The sequence below is a fragment of the Bufo gargarizans genome, chromosome 5 (genome assembly GCF_014858855.1).
Source record: "Bufo gargarizans isolate SCDJY-AF-19 chromosome 5, ASM1485885v1, whole genome shotgun sequence".
In the NCBI taxonomy this organism is placed as follows: Eukaryota; Metazoa; Chordata; class Amphibia; order Anura; family Bufonidae; genus Bufo; species Bufo gargarizans.
This window is the reverse complement of record NC_058084.1, coordinates 304,191,654-304,216,100: the sequence shown is the minus strand read 5'-3', so window position 1 is coordinate 304,216,100 and position 24,447 is coordinate 304,191,654.

Genomic DNA, 24,447 nt, shown 5'->3' with positions numbered 1-24,447 from the left:
TGCTCCGTTTGGGCCAGTTATGTGCCAGATCTGCCTCTTCCGATATTTTCATTGTTCTGCTTCTCTAACAGAGCAGAAGAACAGAAATAAATATCAGTGATGCGAAGGTGCCCCAAGAGGTGGGTATTTATGCAGGGGAACTATTACTACTCTAAATAAGATCTCTCCCTTCTTTATAGCCCCCTCCAACATACTGTCACATGTTATAACCTGTCTCCTCCTGTCCGCTTCTCCAACACACGGTTCCATGTAAGTAACATCTGTTCCCTTCCATCAGCTTCTCCAACATACAGTCCCATGTAAATAAAATCTCTCCCCTCCCTCCAGCATAGGGTTAATAAACCCCTGGGAGGGGTCTGGAGTGAATGCACGTCAGGCAATTATAACTAAGTGTTAAATAACATTCCAATATGGTGTATCTTCCCTGTACTTTATTACTTGGCTATAATATCCTGCTGTGCATTCACTGCACACTGCGCTACATACATTACACACATACATATATCACACATTGCACTATATATATTACACGCTGCACTGTCACTTTGTACTGCACATCAAACTGGATGTCCGTGCTGGCCTGTAGTTATCCACCACTCCGGAATCCACTTCAACTCCATTGCCACCTTGTTCACCATTTTCCTTGGCAGAGCTCCCCCTCCCCCTTCTCTCCTGTTAAAGCAATGCCCTGGAAGATAGCTCCTCTTTCTTTCACGTACAGCTATTATTTCCGCCAGCCGCCTCCTGCTGCACGATATCGCTTTCTATCTGGAAGCCTGCCCAAACTGACCAATAACAAAGCTCCTTGATGCGCAGAGCTTTGTTATTGGTTATTTCCGGCACCAGTATCATCACTGCATTGCCTGTGCCGTTCACAGAAAAGTCTAACACATATTGATACGTGTCACACTTGTTTTAGGGAGTAAAATGGCCAGAACAGGTGTCTATTACACTTGTACAGGTGTTATTGCGATCTCTCTGCGGTTTGGTAAACATCACCTGGACAAGCCAGAAGGCTATTGGAACAATATTTTGTAGATGGAAGAAACTAAAATAGAACTTTTTAGTTTTATCCTTACATCCACCATAAAGTACAGTTAGGTTGTGGTGCAGTGTAAAGTGTATGGAGCTTTCTCACATGCTGAACCCTCTCCATTTCTGCTGATCCTTGTTATTTAACAGATACTGCAGTCAATAGCGACACTAGCATCTGAGCGGTTATACAAGAGGGAGGGGGCATTCTATGCCTCCAATTAGAACCCCCGCAAATAAATTGTGGTGCTCTGATTGAGGCCTTTTGAAAGTTCTGAGGGTTGTCATGACTAACTGCCTGAAAGGTCCTGCACAAGGCACAGCTTTTCATGCAGAGTGTCAGAATCCCATAGACTACAATAATATTTTATTGCAGTATATGTTACAAGCAAACAGAAAATTGCATATTCACATTCCCTAATAGGACTAATAATTATAGTAAAAAAAAAAAAAACCATAAAAATAATACAAATGTAAATCCCTCCTTTCCCAATCTTACAGATAAAAATAAACAGTAAAAAAATAACATTTGAAAATGTCAGAACTATTAAAATGTAAAAATATTTTCCTATGCAGTGTACATCGTAACAGGAAAAAAAACATGATTCTCCATTTTTTTTTGGGTCAGCTTGACCCCGCCCTTCTTGATGGCTGTCAGAATATGTAGATCCAAAGAATAAGGTTGTCATATCAGCAAGCTCTTATATGGCTATGTGAACAGAAGGGAAGGAGAAACAAAGATTAAAACAAATTAAAATAGGCTGGGGACAGATTGGGAACTTAACATGGCCCTAGAAAAAAAAACTAAAAGTGGCCCCATAATGTAGGTGGATTCAAACTGACAGAAGGTGGGGAAATATAAGTAGGCAGGGGGCAGGGACAACAGAAGAAAACAGGGCCATCAATACTGTAATGCAGAACAAAATACTGCCCTCAATAGAACCAAATAGCACAGTGCAGCACAAAATACCACTTCAGCAGGACCAAATACCACAGTTCAGCACAAAATGCTGCCACCCGCGTCACAGTATGAAACGGTAGCATCGTCCTGATGATGGAACACAGTTGAATTCAGGACAACACCTCCTCCCACTCTACAGGTGCATAAGTGCCTGATGCTCCCATGGACATCAGCCCACCATTAAATTTCCATATAGGGTCTATGGCCAGTCCGCACCTGCCTGAAACTTTTAAATGAGAGGCATTATATTTGAAAAAAGAAAAACACTGAATTCCAGCATAAAAAACTCACACTATCTGTGAAACACTGTGGTGATAACATCATGGTTTGGGTCTGTTTGGCTGCATCTGGGCCAGGATGACTTGTTAGCATTGATGGAACAATGATTATTGAAGAATAAAGTAAAAGTTTTGGCATGGCCAAGTCAAAGTCTTGATCTTAATCCAATAGAAATGTTGTGGAAGAATCTGAAGCGAGCAGTTCATATAAGGAAATCCATCAATGTAAGAGTCTAAGTTGTTTTGTATGAAGGAAAAGGCTAAAATTCCTCCAAGATCAACAATTACTGAAAAAGTTTAGTTGCAATTATTGCCGCACAAGGAGGTTACATCAGTTACTGAAGGCAAAGGTACACAAGTCACACACTTTTTCTACTCACTGTCATGTGATGTTGGATCCTTTCCCTCAATAAATAAATCAAGTATAATATTTTTTACTTACCGTATTTTTAGCCGTATAAGACGCACTTTTTTCCCCCCAAAAGTGGGGGGAAAATAGCAGTGCGTCTTATACAGCGAATGTAGCCGATTTTGCCTAGTTTTCAATGATACACCCGCCGCGATGCCGTGCGGCGGGTGTATCAGCTGTGAGGGAGGAGGGGCTGGGGGCGGCATCTGCATTTATAATGACAGCGGGGCCCGTGCAGTGACTGTATTCTACTACACGGGCCCCGCTTACTGTATAATCATATCCCTAATAGTTAATTGTTGTGTGCATGTAAAAGCATAATGAGCGATAATGATGAGCGCTGTCTATTACTTACAATTAGAAGCGCTCGCCGTTCGGAGCAGAGAGGAGGGAGGAGGCAGGCCGGGAGGACGGGCGCTGGCAGTGTGAGTCATACGTCACGCGCCTGCGCCGCCCACTTTATGAATGAAGCAGGCGGCATGGGCGCATGACGTATGACTCACACTGCCAGCGCCCGTCCTCCCGGCCTGCCTCCTCCTGCCTCCTCCCTCCTCTCTGCTCCGAACGGCGAGCGCTTCTAATTGTAAGTACACAGCGCTCATTATCGCTCATTATGCTTTTACATGCACACAACAATTAACTATTAGGGATATGATTATACAGTAAGCGGGGCCCGTGTAGTAGAATACAGTCACTGCACGGGCCCCGCTGTCATTATAAATGCAGATGCGACCCCCACCCCCATTATAAAAGCAAATGCGACCCCCACACTTATGGAGGGGATCTGTGGATGACACATAGCATAAGATGCTATATATGTGTCATCCACAGATCCCCCCCATAACTGCCATACACAGATCCTCATAACAGTGCCATCCAGAGAGGATCCCCCATAAGTGTCACCCACAGATCCCCCATAACAGTGCGTCACTCACAGATCCCCCATAACAGTGCGTCACCCACAGATCCCCCATAACAGTGCGTCACCCACAGATCCCCCATAACAACAGATCCCCCATAGCAGTGTGTCATCCACAGATCCTCCATAACAGTGCGTCACCCACAGACCACAATTAGTTTAAAAGCGCACCTTTTGGTTCAAAATATTTTTTTTCTTATTTTCCTCCTCAAAAACCTAGGTGCGTCTTATGGGCCGGTGCGTCTTATAGGGCGAAAAATACGGTATTTGTTTGATTTGGTTATCTTTACTTACTTTTAGGACTTTTTGTTATATTTAGTTTTAGGTCACATTTATGCAGAAATATAGAAAATTCCAAAGGATTCAAAGACATTCAAGCTCTGATGGCGATATGGGAAAACTGCTGTCTTTATATTACTCTATTAACAGTTCCATTGTTTTTGTCAGAAAATAGGGTAGCATGTACCACTATTATTGTCATTATTGTCATTATAGAGTGAAGTCATAAGATCAGTGAAACCATAAAATCATCAACCAACAATTCTGCATCCACACAAAGACAGACATGTGAAAAAGATGTGGTTGCATTATCTATGGACCACATTTGCCTGCTTCAATAGTTTAAACAAAACACTATAGGCATTTTAATCAACTTCTTTATAGTGGTTATGCATGTTTTGCTGATTTCTAATGATTTAGTAGCTATGCACTCTATTAAGGGGTAGTCCTAAATAACAACATCACCTATCCATAATTCTTTTGGATGAGACAAACCTTTTAAATGCATGTCTGAAAATAATAATTAGGCCCCATACATTAGTTGGTGGATTACCTATCTTAAACATTACAAATGGAAGACCTTCTACACAAAAAGTCTGAGCCCTCCTAGACATATATAAGTATCTCAGACCCCTTCCTAGGTTTCTGAGCATCAAGGTCCTTGTGTCCTGCAAAGGTTGCTGTTATCTCTACTTGTGTTCTTGTGTACCTGACCCTAGCTTGTGTTTCTGGACTCCTCTGCATGTTTGATTCCTGCCTGCTTGCCTCAACTCTCCTATAGCTGATCCGGATTACCTGCCGTGTACCTGTGCCTCCTATCCTGACCTATTGTTTGTTTGACTGTGCTTCTGCCTCCTCTTTCGGTCCTGCACTGTTGCTCCTGGTTATGACTCGGCCTGCTGATTACCTCTGTACCTCTGGTACCTTGCTCAGGTACCTCCTGGTTCGCCTGGACCTGCTGCCTCGTGTGCCAATCCTCTTCAAGAGGTAGCAATCGGATGTTCCTCTCGGGAAAGTCTATCCCCACCATCAGGGGTACTGTGAAAAACGAGGGACTCACTTAGACAACGCCCTTGGAGGACGTAGGACAAGTGGCACAGTGGGTTTGCAACCGCTGGATCGTGACAAATGGACCTTTGTAGCAAGGCTCCACGTATCGAGACCGCTTCTGCTGGTATGGGGCATACTTATTGTCACCGTAGCTGTCTAATGACAGTGCGGTTACAGCGATCTACAGTGCTACAGGGCAATATCAATGTAACCTAACGCTTTTATATATCACCACAATGCATAAAGTCGTGCAGAAATAAGAAAAATATTAAGAATAAAATTGTTTTATTGAAAGTCTGATGCTGTTTCAAAGTGTAAATGTTAAATCCATAGCATATTGTGGTGACATTTTTTCAGCCTATAATCATAGGCGTAAAATTATTCTGGAGCAGATGTTTGTTTGTACAAATAAGCCTATGAACTTAAATGTGTCATAATATTTTTTTTTTTCTCATACTATAATGTGCATTGTGCAACACAATGCTTTCTTATGCAGGATTAAGAGTTAATCCAATATAGTATGTGTCACAGCTGGTCAATATATAAAGAAGATTTCAGCATGGAAATGGTCTCCTGCTTTCAAAACATTATTTCTTAGCTTTTTGTAAGGTAGGTATAAAAGAAAATTAGATGTAAGGCAAATTCTGTGCAAAAATAAATAGAAAATAATTAAATGCAAATTGCTCAATATGACATAACATATTTTAAGAATACCTTCAATATTGAAAAAGGTTCTGCCTTTTTATTTTACATTGTTAGCGAAAATGTGGAAGCTCCTTTACTGGCTGATTGCTATTGAGACTCAAATTATATGGAAGGAAGCTGCAATCACACTTTCAAATGCTTATCTTCTGGGTTTTTAGGATTGACAGCTAGGCAGGAAAAAAGAAAGACTCTTCATTTTAAATAGGTACTGTAAATGGAACACCAGTGAATATCAGATATTGTCAGGAGGCTAGCTGAAAAGGAGTCCTTGAGCATGCTTCTGCTTGTCCATCTGTTGTTTTAATTTGTCTGTATAATAATTCCCAGAGCGGATTACTAGATTGACTGTTAGAATAAACAGAAATAAATCATAGCTTTTTTTGCAGTACTCATTTTATCCTTAGGTTCAGTAGATATCATAATCTTCAAATGCACTCATTTAAATATCTATCAGAAACAAGTCTTTGGAATAAGCACTGTATTTCAAAGTTGAAATGGAATAGGAAATTGTGTTTTGTCCTATTTGCTTTGTGGACCATTTCTTTCAGTAATCATACTCTGCAGAAGTGTTGTAAATAAAATATTAATATGAATGTTAAGTGATTATATCTACAGTTCACATTCATCAAAAACGACATACAGATGTAGAAAAGCTAAGCTTATCATTTGATGTTTTAAGCTATATCCTTAAAAGGGGCGCTTGGCCTAAAGGCTGACAACTCTTGGGGTCCTAACCTGTCCACAGGGACTAAAAAGCAGCCTTGGCAAACAAACTGCACCAGTCCCCATTGAGCATTGAGGAAAAATATTGTCACAAATTTGTGTTACAGCAAAATTTTCTTGACTCAGTCTTGACCAACATCGCTCACTCAACCCCATAAAACACTCAGCATAGGCCATAAACATCAGATGCAGGGAGTAGCTGCAGTGCCATTTGTTTCAGTGAGAGAAGTGCTGCAGTAACCAGGACGTCACCTACAGTACACAATGGATGGAGCTATGTAGTTCCAGCCCTGGAGCCCAGTCGGTGGGGGTGCAGGATGTCAGACGCTCACCAATCTGATAGTAGGCCATCTGGTAGGCCATCAATATAAAAGGACTGGAAAACCTTTAAGGCAGTGAGTTTTTATCTATTAACCCATTTACCCCTGGAGGGTTTTTTGTTTTTGCATTTTGATTTTTCACTCCCTGCATTTCGGAGGCCATAACTTTTTTATTTTTCCATTTACATAGCCATTTGAGGGCTTATTTTTTGTGAGACAAGTTGTACTTTCTTTTGGCTACATTTAATATTTCATACGATGCAATGGGGAGCTGGAAAAGAAAAACCAAATGGAGTGGAGTTGGAAAAGAAAAATGCAATTCCACCACAGTTTTATGGGTTTTGTTTTTATGGTGTTTGCTATGTGATAAAACTGAACTGTTACTTTCATTCTCTGGGTCAGTATGAATATGGCATTTTACTACTGAACAAAAAAATAAAAACATTGACTTATTTTTTTCTTTTTAGCGCCATATTCTCACCCTACATAACTGTTTTGTTTGTATACGGAGCTGTCTGAGGCTTATTTTTTGTCAGGCGATCTGTACATTTAACTGATACTATTTTGAGGTGTGTATGACTTTTTGTTCACTTTTTATTCCATTTGCTGTGGTAGGTGAAGTGACCAAAAAACAGCCATCGACCTTTTTGACTTTTTTCTTTTTTCATTAAAAAAGTCTGTCAGCACATTTACCCCTTTTTAACAGTTCCCATAACGCTGTAGCCGCAACACAGATGATTAAAACGGTACCTTTATATGCTTTTGTGGACTTGATGCATATGTAAATGAGGGCTCGCAAGTGCCCAGGGTGGCGTCCACCGCGTTGGTGCCCAGGCAGCTCTGCCTCTTCGGCTCTTATCCCCATCAAGCCTCTTCCTCTGCCCGCCCATCTGTTTTCTCTCCCCCTCAGCGAGATCCCGCGCCTATGTGCTGACTTCCTTGGTCGGGGCATGCGCATAAGCTACTGCGATGCCGTGCCAGCAATGGGCATCGCAGTGCGCATGCCCCCCGGCCAAGGAAGTCATCGCGTAGGCACGGGATCTCGCTGAGAGGGAAAGAAAACAGATGGGCGGACAGAGGAAGAGGCTGAGCAGGGATAAGAACCGAAGAGGCAGAGCTGCCTGGGCACCAACGCGGTGGACGCCGCCCTGGGCACTTGCGAGCCCTAATTTACATATGCATCAAAGTTCGTTTTTGACAGTTTTACAAGTCCAAAAAGCATATAAAGGTACCGTTTTAATCATCTCTGTTGCGGCTACAGTGCTAAGGGAACTGTTAAAAAGGGGTAAATGTGCTGACAGACTCCCTTTAATAGTACAGGCGTTTTCACACATGGCAATGATCATGATGTTTATTTATTATTGTTTATTTTGATTTTGGGGAAGGGGGGTGATTTGATTTTTTTTATTTTTTATTCTTTTATATTTAAAAAAAATTATGTATTTATTTATTTTTACACTTTTTGAGACTTATACTCTATTGTCTTAGAATTTTTGAGGCGTGCTGACTAAATAATTTAATTTTCTTACCAAGCTATTATGTCCCTATGCCACCAGAGGGCTTAGTCACACGTCATAGCTTACTGCAACAATTAATAAAAATAATAAAGTAATAAATAATAAAAATTAAAAAAAATACAGGAATTAAATAAATAAGCACAGTGGAATTTTGTGATTATTGTGGCAGTAAACCACAACATTTGAATAGATGCATACAATAATCTAAATATTTTATATATATAAATAATTTCCCTCCTCAGTCTGTGTATTATATATTATACCATCTCCCCCAAGCCTGTATCTCTATATTGTAAAACTGATGCTCAATCAATCAATATACAGTACAGACCAAAAGTTTGGACACGCCTTCTCATTCAGTTTTCTTTATTTTCATGACTATGGAAATTGTAGATTCACTCTGAAGGCATCAAAATTATGAATTAACACATGCAGAATTATATACATAACAAAAAAGTGTGAAACAACTGAAAATATGTCATATTCTAGGTTCTTCAAAGTAGCCACCTTTTGCTTTGATTACTACTTTGCACACTCTTGGCATTCTCTTGATGGGCTTCAAGAGGTAGTCACCTGAAATGGTCTTCCAACAGTCTTGAAGGAGTTCCCAGAGATGCTTAGCACTTGTTGGCCCTTTTGCCTTCACTTTGCGGTCCAGCTCACCCCAAACCACCTGGGTTCAGGTCCGGTGACTGTGGAGGCCAGGTCATCTGGCGCAGCACCCCATCACTCTCCTTCATGGTCAAATTGCCCTTACACAGCCTGGAGGTGTGTTTGGGGTCATTGTGCTGTTGAAAAATAAATGATGGTCCAACTAAACGCAAACCAGATGGAATAGCATGCCGCTGCAAGATGCTGTGGTAGCCATGCTGGTTCAGTATGCCTTCAATTTTTAATAAATCCCCAACAGTGTCACCAGCTAAGCACCCCTACACCATCACACCTCCTCCTCCATGCTTGACGGTGGGAACCAGGCATGTAGAGTCCATCCGTTCACCTTTTCTGTGTCGCACAAAGACACGGTGGTTGGAACCAAAGATCTCAAATTTGGACTCATCAGACCAAAGCACAGATTTCCACTGGTCTAATGTCCATTCCTTGTGTTCTTTAGCCCAAAAAAGTCTCTTCTGCTTGTTGCCTGTCCTTAGCAGTGGTTTCCTAGCAGATATTCTACCATGAAAGCCTGATTCACACAGTCTCCTCTTAACAGTTGTTCTAGAGATGTGTCTGCTGCGAGAACTCTGTGTGGCGTTGACCTGGTCTCTAATCTGAGCTGCTGTTAACCTGCAATTTCTGAGGCTGGTGACTCGGATGAACTTATCCTCCGCAGAAGAGGTGACTCTTGGTCTTCCTTTCCTGGGGCAGTCCGCATGTGAGCCAGTTTCTTTGTAGCGCTTGATGGTTTTTGTTACTGCACTTGGGGACACTTTCAAAGTTTTCCCAATTTTTCGGACTGACAGACCTTCATTTCTTAAAGTAATGATGGACACTCGTTTTTCTTTACTTAGCTGTGTATCCACCTGACTTCTCCACAATGCAACTGATGGTCCCAACCCCATTTATAAGGCAAAAAATCCCACTTATTAAACCTGAGAGGGCACACCTGTGAAGTGAAAACCATTTCAGTTGGCTACCTCTTGAAGCTCATCAAGAGAATGCCAAGAGTGTGCAAAGCAGTAATCAAAGCAAAAGGTGTCTACTTTGAAGAACCTAGAATATGACATATTTTCAGTTGTTTTACACTTTTTGTTATGTTTATAATTCCACATGTGTTAATTTATAGTTTTGATGCCTTCAGTGTGAATCTACAATTTTCATAGTCATAAAAATAAAGAAAACTCTTTGAATGAGAAGGTGTGTCCAAACGTTTGGTCTGTACTGTATATATATATGGTACCAATGCCCAGGAGGAGTGGGAATAGCATACTGTTGCTACAGAAATATCATTAGACAAAATGGTCTGAATGTGGTTTTTCAGATGAATATACAACTTTGAGGGGTTTCTTTGTGTGATGTGGGGAACTGAGGTTTTGTTGGTTTGTCCCATGTTCTGATAGGCTGGAATCCACCTAACCTCCTGTGTGGTCTAGGATGTATAATAATTATTTATGTACTGATACTATTGTATGTCACTATATGTATTCACAATATCATTTTTTTTTTCTCTTTTAGAGTATACTCGGAGGATATCTACATATAGACTCCCCATGAACCACTAATCTGATTGTATTTTTTTAATTGCTGCTGCATATGTTGGGGAGCCGAGATCTTCCACTTTCATGTGATGTTTTCCCTTTTAAATAATGCATATATATATATATTTTTTTTTAATAACAGTCCATAGTAGAGATATCCAGCTCACCTTAAATTGCTATCCTTGTTCTATTCCCACAGGTGCACGGAAACCACAGGTAAGACCTCCAAATGTAAAATGAAACAAAGATGAATCCAGCCCCGGAAGTTTCTTACGTTGCTTGTTTCTTTATTAAGGCGTATAATATATATGGTAACAACGTCAGAATCAATACTCTCACTCCAGAAATAGTCTACGTGTTTCGAACAAAAAAGTTCTTACTCATGACTACAGAAATGCCCAAATACCTGTAATTTATAGAGAACTGTTACTGATTCCACCTTAATCAAAAAGTAGGGAGGAGAAAGGGAGACACAGGTGCATAGCTCCACCTTCATTAATTAGGGCATTACTATTGTGACTATCCTAAACACATACATGGTGCACAAAACATGTAACCAATAAAAAAGAAATCACAAAATTGGTTCATGTACCTCCTTTCGGTTTATAGACTGCAAACTAGAGTCTTATTGCACAAACCGCAAGCATGAGTTTACGAAAACAAAAAAAAACTGCACAGTCTGAATAGGCATGTGAAAAGCAGTGCTGAATGATTAATTGTAATATATAGAGCAGCAATGATTCGGTAATCATTGTGCAGTGCAGTAATGGTACACATGGCGATTTAGGTATATGCAGGAAATATAGAAACAATGAACAAAAATAAAGAAAAATTGAACTGTTAGTTATAATATATTCAATAAACGTGCATCAGTTCTTTTCTTAAATTCAAACCAGTTGGGTATCTGGTCTTCAATCTAAATATCCAAAAGGCTTCTCTTTGTGCAAATAACCTTTTAATATCCCATCCTCGAGATGGAGTGTAAACTTGTTCTATAGCATATGCACATAAGTGCTGCAGAGAACGATTATGTATGGTAATAAAGTGTTTTGCCGCATTGGAGATATTAGTGTAAGATGGATTTGTGATGTAATTTAAATGCTCCAGGATTCTTATTTTGAATTTCCTAGATGTACTTCCCACATATAATAAATCACATTGTTTGCATTCTATCACATATATTACCCCTGTGGAGTTGCAATTTATATATGATTTGATAGTAAAATATGTAGTATCACCCGAATCATGGGAGTTTTTTTTAGGGACTGCGATACTGCATGTTTTACAAGGGTGACTACCACATCGGGTAAAACCTGTATACTTGCTGGAGGTGGATGAGAAGTAAGAAGGAGAAAGAGTAGTGGCCAGAATGGGGCGATGCCTAGAGACTATTCTGTTACCATTTTTGAGTATTTCATACAGTGTTTCGTCTTCATACAGGATAGAGATACATTTAGATAATACCTGTCGTATTTGTGAAAACTGCTTGCTATATGTGAGAACCAGTGTAGGTACTGTTTGAGTATGTCTTTTTTGTTTGAAATTAGCATTTTTAAATAACAGGTCTTTCCTGGATTTTCTCTGGGTTATGACTTTAGCCCTTGAGATCATCCAGTTAGGATAACCTCTATCCAATAGGCGACTGTTAATATTCTGGCACTTGCTTTGGAATGAATCATCAGTGCTTCAATTTTGCCTGGCGTGGATGAATTCACCCACAGGGATTGCCTTCAAAGTGTGCAAGGGATGGTGGCTGTTGGCTTAGTAGATTTGCGATATGTCTGTGTTATTATATTTTGGTTCCTGACACCTGTAAGGGTCAGGTCCAGAAAATTAATTGTGGCTGTATTATAAGAATGAAAGAAATATAGCAATCCAGTGGGACTGCAAAATGTGCGGAAATGTATAACAAAACACCAATTCAAAAGTGCACATATGATATTACACAAAAATGTATTAGTAAAACAAATCATACAACAAACAACATATCACAAATTAAAATAAAAAGCAGCAATACATAAAGGTACTAAGACAGTATAAGTAAAAATCCCAACAGAAATGAACCTGAAAAGTTGGAATACTATCCCATATACCTTGTTAAGGATAAAACAAGCATCAGTGAATAAGTGCAAAAAGTAGCGCCTCCTAGAGGAAGCAAGGTGAAACGCACGTCGGGGTTGGTGTTTACTCCTGGCCTCTGGTCTGTATTGTTCTCCGATGCTACTTTTTGCACTTATTATTCATTGATGTTTGTTTTTTCCATACCAAGGTATACGGGATAGCATTCCAACTTTTCAGGTCAATTCCTGTTGGGATTTTTCTTTGTAAGGTTACAGTAGCTACTGGTATGGTTACTTATGGGACTTGTGCAGAATTTTTTGTAGCTAGATAGGTACATAGGTGCACTTTAAAAGATTTTAAGTGATATGTTTATAATAATTACTGGCACAGCATGGCCTATGTAGATGTGACAATGCGGCCTTGAATGACCAGGGTAAACTTATACTGTCATAGTACCTTCATGTATTGCTGCTATTTATTTTATTTTTTGATTTGTTTTATGATTTGTTTTACTAATATATTTTTGTGTAATATCATATGTGCGCTTTTGAATTGGTGTTTTGTATTATAAGAATGGACAAAATACAAATTGTATGGATTATCATTCAGATATTTTACAAAAGGGGGTATGGCAGATACATCATCGCTCCAAATTAGGAGCAGGTCATCGATGTATCTGCCATACCACTCAAATAGCTTCAAAAATTGTTTTTCATCATTATACACTGCCTGTCACAAAAAAAAGTTGCCACCCAAAAAAAAGATCATACATTATAATATTTAGTTGGACCGCCTTTAGCTTTGATTACGGCACGCATTCGCAGTGGCATTGTTTCAATAATGCAATGTCACAAGATTTATTTCCATCCAGTGTTGCATTAATTTTTCACCAAGATCTTGCATTGATGATGGTAGTCTGACTGCTGCGCAAAGCCTTCTCCAGCACATCCCAAACATTCTCAATGGTGTTAAGGTCTGGACTCTGTGGTGGCCAATCCATGTGTTAAAATTATGTCTTACCTGAACCACTATTTCACAATTTGAGCCCAATGAATCCTGGCATTGTCATCTTGGAATATTCCCATGCAATCAGGGAAGAAAATATCCATTGATAGAATAACCTGGTCATTCAGTATGTTCAGGTAGTAAGCTGACCTCATTCTTGGAGCACATACTGTTGCTGAACCTAGACCTGACCAACTGCAGCAACCCCAGATCATAGCACTGCCCCCACAGGCTTGTACAGTAGGCACTAGGCATGATGGGTGCATCACTTCAACTGCCTCTCTTCTTACCCTGATGCGCCCATCACTCTGGAACAGGGTAAATCTGGACTCATCGGACCACATTACCTTCTTCCATTGCTCCAGAGTCCAATCTTTATGCTCCCTAGCAAATTGAAGCTTTTTTTTCTGGTTTGGCTCACTGATTAGTGGTTTTCTTACGGCTACACAACTGTTCATTCCCAATCCCTTGAGTTCCCTTTGCATTGTGCATGTGGAAATTCTCTTATTTTCACTATTAAACATAGCCCTGAGTTCTAGTGTTGTTTTTCTTCGATTTGATTTCACCAAATGTTTAAGTGATCGCCGATCACAATCATTCAGGATTTTTTCCCTCCACATTTCTTCCTCGAATACGATTGGTCCCCACTATCCTTCCAGTTTTTAATAATGCGTTGGACAGTTCTTTTAGTAGTTTCTGCAATCTCCTTAGATGTTTTCTCTGCTTGATGCATGTCAATGATTTGACCCTTCTCAAACAGACTAACATCTTTTCCACGACCACGAGATGTGTCTTTTGACATGGTTGTTTAATAAATGAGAAGCAACTCATTGCACTAGTTGGGGTTAAATAACTTGCTGCCAGCTGAAAGATAATCACCCATGCAGTAATTATCCAATAGGAGGCTCATAACTATTTGCTTAGTTAAATCCAGGTGGCGATTTGTTATTTGGACAGGCAGTATATATATATATATATATATCTATATATATATATATATATATATATATATATATATATATATATATATATATATATACCACTCTTCCCAATAAGACATTGCAAGATTAGCAAGAGCCCGAGAAAATTATGTCCCATAGAAATCCCTTGTATCTGCAGATAATAATAACTATCAAAAGAGAAATAATTATGCGTTAAAAGGAAGTGGGTTGCTTCCAACACGTAATCTATAAACTCTGCATTATGTTGACTATATTTGTGTAGATGGCAATAAGAGAGAAATTCTGTTTTGGCGCAAGTCCACAAATGGAAACAGTCTCACAAGTATGATAGGTCTTCTTTAATGGAAACAACGCGTTTCGGGGAGTGAAACTTCCCCTTCATCAGGTTTCATAGTATTACAATAAACAGACAAATATTTATAGGTGCAGAATAACAAAAAAAAAAAAAAAACGCCCAAAACGGGTACCTGGGGCCCGCCCCTAGGGGTGGAGCTACCTGCAGGTGTCACTTCAGACATCAGGTAAACTCAATCTAATCAAATCTCTGTTTCGTTTATACAAATCTTATTATGGTGTAATCCCATGTAATTCTGTGTAAGTTCAATAAAAAACGAGTATCATAAACATTTATTTCAAGTAAAGACATTTCTGTATCTTTAACACATATACATCATGTGACTGCAGGAGGGTCACATGATCGGACTGCAGACTGGAGACATGCGCATCCTCTGGTGATCGGTTCTCTCTCTCATATGGAAAGGCAGGGAGAGAAGGAGAGAGGCCGATCACCATGGGCTCCTGTCTCTGTATGTGTGAATACTTTGCTGTCTGCAAGAGGCCGACAATTGCATACTCCGATAAGTCTGATTCAGATGAATTGAAGTTCACTGAGTGAGTTTTTGAGCATATTTTAGTGTCTTTTTTTTATTTTTTGAGAATAGACTTGGGGGTGCGCTGAGGGTTTTCTTGTCTACCCCACACTATATTTGGTTGTTTGAATAATCATATAGATCCCGTTGAAATTTATGCTTGCTTTCTATGATCCCATCCTCCAACTGTTTAATAGAAGTAGTTATTTTCTGTTGTAGCTGTTCAAACTCTCGAACCAATTGCAAAGTTATATGGCAGCATCTCAGAGAAGCTGTGATGCCCACCCCCAAGGCGGAAGATTGGCTACGTATCGCCGAGGCATTTCACCAATCTGCGCAGTTTCCTAACTGCTTTGGGGCACTGGACAGTAAGCATATCCGTGTGAAGAAGCCGCCTCGCTCAGTGTCCCGATACTTCAATTACAAGCAGTATTTTTCTGTGGTGCTGATGGCCTTGGCTGACAGTAACTACAGTTGCAAGAAAAAGTATGTGAACCCTTTGGAATGATATGGATTTCTGCACAAATTGGTCATAAAATGTGATCTGATCTTCATCTAAGTCACAACAATAGACAATCACAGTCTGCTTACACTAATAACACACAAATAATGAAATGTTACCATGTTTTTATTGAACACACCATGTAAACATTCAAAGTGCAGGTGGAAAAAGTATGTGAACCCCTAGACCAGGGATGGCCAACCTGAGGCTCTCCAGTCCAATCAATGAGATGAGATTGGAGGTGTTGGTTACATCTGCCCTGCCCTATAAAACACCCCCCCCCCCCCAACCAGTTCAGAAGCATTGCCTGATGTGAATGATGCCTCGCACAAAAGAGCTCTCAGAAGATCTACGATTAAGAATAGTTGACTTGCATAAAGCTGGAAAGGGTCATAAAAGTATCTCCAAAAGCCTTGCTGTTCATCAGTCCACGGTAAAACAAATTGTCTATAAATGGAGAAAGTTCAGCACTGCTGCTACTCTCCCTAGGAATGCCCGTCCTGTAAAGATGACTGCAAGAGCACAGCGCAGACTGCTCAAGGAGGTGAAGAAGAATCCTACAGTGTCAGCTAAAGACTTACAAAAGCCTCTGGCATATGCTAACATCTCTGTTAGCGAATCTACGATACGTAAAACTCTAAACAAGAATGGATTTCATGAGAGGATACCACAGAGGAAGCCACTGCTGTCCAAAAAAAACAAACATTGCTGCACGTTTACAGTTTGCACAAGAGCACCTGGATGTTCCACAGCAGTACTGGCAAAATATTCTGTGGACAGATGAAACCAAAGTTGAGTTGTTTGGAAGAAACACACAACACTTTGTGTGGAGAAAAAGAGGCACAGCACACCAGCATCAAAACCTCATCCCAACTGTGAAGTATGGTTGTGGGGGCATCATGGTTTGGGGCTGCTTTGCTGCATCAGGGCCTGGACGGATTGCTATCATCGAAGGAAAAATGAATTCCCAAGTTTATCAAGACATTTTGCAGGAGAACTTAAGGCCATCTGTCCACCAGCTGAAGATCAACAGAAGATGGGTGTTGCAACAGGACAACGACCCAAAGCATAGACGTAAATCAACAACAGAATGGCTTAAACATAAGAAAATATGCCTTCTGGAGTGGCCCAGTCCTGACCGCAACCCGATTAAGATGCTGTGGTATGACCTCAAGAAAGCGATTGACACCAGACATCCCAAGAATATTGCTGAACTGAAACAGTTCTCTAAAGCGGAATGGTCAAGAATTACTTCTGACCGTTGTGCACATCTGATCTGCAACTACAGGAAACGTTTGGTTGAAGTTATTGCTGCCAAAGGAGGTTCAACCAGTTATTAAATCCAAGGGTTCACATACTTTTTCCACCTGCACTGTGAATGTTTACATGGTGTGTTCAATAAAACATGGTATCATTTAATTATTTGTGTGTTATTAGTTTAGGCAGACTGTGATTGTCTATTGTTGTGACTTAGATGAAGATCAGATTACATTTTATGACCAATTTGTGCAGAAATCCATATCATTCCAAAGGGTTCACATACTTTTTCTTGCAACTTTACAGGTTTGTAATTGTGGATATCGGGGCCTATGGGAGCACTTCAGACTGCCGCATCTTTAGTGCTTCCAGAATGGGTGAACGGCTTCGTGAAAACCAGCTTGCCCTGCCAGAGCCCAGTAGACTTCCCAGATATGCAGGTCCGCAGGCTCCCTACATGATGCCGCCCTTCCCGAGATGCGATCTGGATGACAGGAAGCGCATCTTCAACTATCGATTGACTCGCGCCCGTCTGGATGTGGAGTGCGCTTTCGGAATACTGTCCCTTAAGTGGAGAGTATTCATGTCATACATACAGATGAATCCGGACAATGCTACCCTGGTGATACAGGTTTGTGTACTGCTACACAACTCCACCAAGATCCACGATGCCTCCACAGATGCAGATTTGGGCCTAAATATGACATCATCAGTCATTTTAGATCTGAGCTGGCCTGGACAGCTGGACTAGCTGTTCGGGAACTCTATGCCGACTACTTCTGCAGTCCTGAGGAGGCATTGTTGTGGCAGTTGGATGCCATCCGTGGAAGACGCAGATTTCAGCTGGAATTTGGTTTAAATTTTAATAAAATTTTGAATGTCTTTTAGTTAGTTTAGTTAGATCCACAGTTGTTATTTGAGATTAGGGACTCGCAAGAGAATGAGGACCCTTAAAAATTGGGTGTAAATACCTTCTAATACCTCATTATGACTTACGTCTATTAAAATTTATTTAACATTTTTTACTATTTAAATTTGTGTATGTCCTCACAGCTAAATACGAACATGTCCAATTTTTATTAATAAAAATCGGATATGTCTGCCTTCAGCTTTGAACAAGGATTACACCAGACATAATCAGGCCCGCAATCCACAAAGATTAAACTTCTATGCAGAAAAGGTAAGTATATCAGATCATCAATTTTAATCCAAATGCACATGTCAGACACGGACTATGGGATACCAGCCTGACTTCCTGCTGAGTGCAGGAGGGCACACATTCCTGTGCATGAGGCCTACATGGTATAGATCAGTGCAACCAATGAGGCTGTGTGCTCCTTCACTCAGCAGGAATCCAGGCTGGTATCTCACAGTCCGTGTTACATGGACGTGTGCATTTGGAGGACAGGCCCCCTTGACAGTGATGGTCATTTCGCAGTGTTCTCGGAACTGCAGGCTCCCGGTGACCGCATTTGATTTCAGACCGGCTCCCGGCACAGGTAAGGGCTTACCTGTGCATAGCCGGACCGGTGAGTCAAGATGGCAGCCTGCATGTGTTCCTTGGCGAACACTGCAAACTGACCATCATTGCCCCTTGATGCTCTCCTTTGACATGTGCTTGATCACACATTGAAAAGGCTATTTTTTTTTTTTTTTATAATCACAATGCCGGGCAGGTACTTCTGGCAAGCAGTGTGTTTGATGACATCAGCGGCTCTGATGGGCTGGCTTCAGCACTGCCCTAGCCTTTTTAGCATTACTGCTGGTGACGTCACCAAACACACTACTTGCCAGAAGCATCTGCCCGGCATTGTGTTGCCCTTTATGTGCGCAATCAAGCTGCCAGTGTGATAAAATGGGGGGACTGTCGGGTTCAGCTCTGAACCAAAAATCTAAAATGGGAGGTTACATGATAACTTCTATTAATATTAAAATACAAAATTATGACATTTTTGAAGAGAAAAAACACATACGCAATTGAAACAATATAACAAAGATTTATTTAAACAATATTTTTTTTTTTATTCAAATAATTCCCTAGAATATGGGCATGGGGTGTGCAAAATTGGGATGTCTGGTCTCTTAGGATGGGAATGAGGAGTTATTAAGTTGAATCTTTGGTCTCTTCTTTTTTCTAACAAGTGAAGCACTTCATGTGGCTCTGCAGGGCACGTAAATTCATCTATTACCATGGCCAACGCAGAAAGGCACCATGTTTGCTGTTCTTCTGGCACACGGTGCAAGGAAGGAGAGAGCCCTTTTATAGCTGCTTCTTCCTTGGCGTCAGACCGATTCAGGTTTAGATACTCCATAACCATCATATCTACCTGACCACAGAGATCTAAACCGGAATTGGTTATGACCCTTTGGCCTTGTCTGCCAGAAGAAATGCTAAAAGGTGCTGCTCTTTGTTGCTGGCTGGGTTCAGGATTGGCCTGGACTGGTTCTGGAATAGCAGAGGCTGGTGAAGGAGAGATAATGAAGACACTGAATGTTCCCCCATGGCCTCAGGCTGTTCAATTTCCGCTTGGGTATCTGTGGACATTCCTTGTCTGTCATCCATTTCGCAGGACGGTGCCTGTGAATTTGAATTGTCCGATAGGTTGTCTACAGTTCTGTAAAATAAATGTAATAATTAAATTATTTCAATTATTAAAAGAGCACCTTCCACCAGTTTGTACTCAATAATGTCGTACCTAACACTATAGTCCATGTCACCTAGATGTCATATTGCTAGAATTAATGCTCCTCTGTTGCGCTATTGTGCCTCTCATTCTGTTTATGTGCCCTGTATGCAAATTCATATCATGGGAACAACGGGGAGGAGACACCAGGTTTTCTACGTGGCCGTTTCTTCTATCTGGCTGTGGTGCTGTCCAATCACAGTGGAGAGCGTCACAGACAGGTAGAAGGTGAGCTGTTTTTCTCAATGTCTGAGGCGCTCCGCTATTATTACATACAGGGCGCATAAACATAACGAGGGGCATAGCGGCGCAACAGAGGATAAAAAAAAATAAAAAAAAGAAGCAATATAACATCTACGTGACATGGGCTACAGTGTGAGGCACTGATTTTATTAAAGGGGTTCTGCAGTTTGTTTTCTATCCTCAGGATAGATCATCAGCATCTGATCAGCTGTTTGAGAAGGCAGTGGTGCTGGTAGTATACCGCAGGCCCAATGACGTCACAACTAGTATCATTGGCCTGGGTGCGGCTAATCTCTGTTCACCTGAATGGAGCTTAGCTGCGCCCAGGCCAGTGATACTAGTCGTGACGTCACTGGGCCGGCGCTAAACAGCGAGAAGGCTGCGGCGCTTCTGCCAGCACCGCTGCATTCTCAAACAGCTGATCAGATGCTGATGATCTATCCTGAGGATAGAAAACAAACTCCAGAACCCCTATAATTATAAACTGGCGAAAACTCCACTGTCCTACAAATATATAAAAATAAGGTACCTTCTTAAATCCATTATTGGTTCAAGAAATTGAAGGTGCCGGGTATACAGCTTTTTGTATTTAATTCCCTCCGGAATTGGTCCCGGCAAGTATTCCACCTTTTTTTTATTTGCTGGACTGAAATAAAAAATATTTTAATATATTAGTATTAAAAATTTAAAATCAGGCCCGCCATGCTGCTGAGTGCAGGAGTGCATTTTGTTATAGCAACCAATGACGCCGTGTGCTCCTGCTGGCCCATGCAGTAAAATGTCACCTAGGCACCTGCTGCACCATGTCATGGTCACAATCTATGTAAACCCAGCCTGCCAGGCTGCTGAGTGCAGGAGTGCACGGCATCATTGCAACCAATGACGCTGTGCACTTCTGCACTCCAGAGCACGGCAGGCTAGGTTTTCATAGACCGTGCTCCATGGATATGTGTATGAACACATTAAAAATACACTGATTTTTAAATAATATTATGTACACACATATTTTTTCTTTCTTGGACACAGATGCAGAGTCCCATGCTGTTGCTAGCAACTCTTTGGCGATTCCTACCCATGCTCGGTCCTTCCTCTATATCCGGTCATGGTAGACTTCTGCTCTTGTGTCCCACAAGGCAGGCCTCTCCTGTATGACAGTTATCAATTTTTCTACCTCAAGATAATACATTTTTTATTACTTTCACTATCTGTGACTTCACACCACTTCTCCTCTTCAGCTCTCCCTGGTGCTGGAGGTCACATGGGGCTTTTTTTTTTTTATTACGGATGACATGCGGATGACATTTGGTACCTTTCCGCATGTCATCTGCGTTTTTGCTGACCCATTGAATACAATTGGGCCACGGACCGCAACTTGCGGCCAAAAGTAGGACATGTTCTACTTTTTTACTGGATCCGCATTACGGAACGGAATTGCGGATGCAGACAGCAGACTGAATGCTGTTCGCATTTTTTGTGGCCCAATTAAAATGAATGGGTCCGCATCTATACCACATCCGTTCCACAATTTTGCGGAACGGATGCTGCTTAAAATTGCGGACGTGTGAATGGACCCTAATCCTCTTGGGATCATACATTTTTCAAGGTATTTTGTCAGTGTTGTATGGTCCCACCACAATCTGATTTCTTGAGATATACATTTTTCAAAATCCTGCTTATTTCTAAAAATTAAAACGTCTTGAGACTGTTTATCACATACAGAGAAAACCTCATCAGCCTTGGTTTTGCGATCAGGCAATGATGCAAATGCCATGTGTAGCAAGTGAATTGGATTATCGAGAGGAACGTAATAGAAGGAGACGTTTGTAGTTGTAATGTCGCCAGACAGAGCAACTATGGGGTGGATAGTAAGGGAGACACGGAAGCTTTATCTATAACAGTCTATAGTAGAGATATCCAGCTCACCTTGAATTGCTTTCCTTGTTGTAATCTCTCAGGTGCATGGAAACCACAGGTAAGACCTCTAAACGTAAAATGAAACAAAGATCAATCCAGCACCAGAAGTGCTGGATTCTTCTTTGCTTCATTTTATTTTATTTTTTTTATATCACACTGTCACTTTAAATGGTCTTGAGTGACCCTGTCATTTTTTTTCTACCAGCTTGCTGGTATTTTTCTACAAAGCCTGTTACTAATGAGTGCTAACATTGTGGGGTGCTCATTAGTAGAGTTGAGCGGACACCTGGATGTTCGGGTTTGACAGGTTCGGCCGAACTTCTGAAAAAAGTTTGAGTTCGGGACCCGAACTTGACCCCGAACTTGACCCGAACCCAAACCCCGTTGAAGTCAATAAGGACCCAAACTTTTGAGCACTAAAATGGCTGTAAAAATTTCATGAAAATGGCTAGAGGGCTGCAAATGTCGTCAAAATGTGGTTAAGAGCATGGCAAGTGCTCTTCAAACAAATGGATAGGGAAATGACAAAATAACATAAAATACGTAAAAATTATAATCTTGATCTAGGAGGACCAGGTCCATATGGAGAAAGAGGTTGAGGAGGCAGTGGATGTGGCAGTGTAGGTGGAAGTGGCGTTGGAGGAGGAGGAGGTAGCCTACACTGCTTTTTGGTTTAAATTTTAATTTTAATTTTAAATTAGGGTACACTCCAAAACATTGGGAAATATAACCCTCCATTCGTGCTAAACACACGTTCAGACAATACACCGGCTGCAGGGCAGGCCAGCACTTCCAAGGCATAAACGGCAAGCTCAGGCCATGTGAACAATTTGGAGACCCAGAAGTTGCAGGGGCTGACCACTGTCAGTTAGTTCATGTAGGCATGTGCAAACTTACTGCCCCACCCACCATGCTGCACGTCCCTGTGATGTTCACAATCCAATTTGATATCTGCTCTGTCAACTTTCGATGTTCTTTTATGCACCTACCATGGTGATTACTGGTGGCGAGGAATCAGGGTTCCAGGCCGGAGAGGGAGCGTGAGAAAAAGAGACTAAATTTAAAGGAGATACATTTATTTGTAAAAATTGGGATTGAGAAGAAATGTGGGAAAAGTTATTTATTGAGGCGCAAATGTGGGACAAATTACAGAAGCCCAAATGTGGGCCAAAAGAGTAAAGCGGAATTGTGGGAAAAGCTATTGAGGCGCTAATGTTGGCCTAAAGAGTAAAGGGGAAATGTGGGACAAAGTATTGAAGCTTAAATTTGGTACAATTTGTTTAAGTTTAAGCATTGAATCAAAGGAGGTGGCGGCATCAATTAAAGAAACATTACAGAAATTTTATTCCCTGTCACCTATGCAGAGCAGGGGTTTATTCACGTCTAAAATTGTATAATGTCAACCCAAGAATGTAACATAAAAATTACAGAAATTAATTAACCTGTCTACTTGGTAGAGCAGGGGTCCATGACAGAAAACAATTGTTTATTGTCACCTGAAAATGTTAAATAAAAATTATTTAAATTTATTAAGCTGTCAACTAGGAGGAGGGGTATATTACACACAAAAATTGGTGAATTTGACCATAAAATGTAACTGACAAATGTTTTTTCATCTTTTTTTGGGCTACTTTCACACTTGCGTTCGGGGCGGATCCGTCTGGTATCTGCACAGACGGATCCGCACCTATAATGCAAACGATGGTATCCGTTCAGAACGGATCCATCTGCATAACAGCTTTTTAAGATCTGAGTTTCAAGGTTGTGAAAACTCAGATCCGACAGTATATTCTAACACAGAGGCGTTCCCATGGTGATGGGGACGCTTCAAGTTAGAATATACTAAGAACTGTGTACATAACTGCCCCCTGCTGCATGGCACCACCCGATCTCTTACAGGGGGCACTGACCACTAATGCTTTTAATATTGGGGAGGGAGGGGTCCTGGCCCCTGCTGCCTGGTAGCACCCGATCAGGGTGCTGAGATCTGCACAATTAACCCCTCAGGTGCGGCATCTGAGGGGTTAAGTGTGCGGATCACAGCCCCCTGTAAGAGATTGGGTGGTGCCAGGCAGCAGGGGGAAGTTATGGGAACGCCTCTGTGTTAGAATACACAGTCGGACTTGCATTGTAAGTCAGGACAAATCTGTTTTGGCTCCGCTGAAAGCTGCGTTTGGTGTCCGTCTCCTGAACGGAATGGAGGCGGAATGGAGCCAAACTGATGCATTCTGAATGGATCCGCATCCATTCAGAATGCATATGGGATGTACGGACCCATTCGGGGCCGCTTGTGAGAGCCTTCAAACGGATCTCACAAGCGGAACCCCAAACGCAAGTGTGAAACTAGCCTTACCGGTCTAATAGGTTTAGCAGTGGTAACAAAAAAATTGCTGAATTTCACCCAAAAAATGTTACTGACAATTTATTAAAATTTTTTTGTTAACCGGCCTACTAGGTATAGCAGTGGTACTATACACCCCAAAATTGCTGAATTTCACCCGAAAATGTTAATGACAATTTATTTTATTTTTTTAACCCGCCTACTAGGTATAGCAGTGGTAC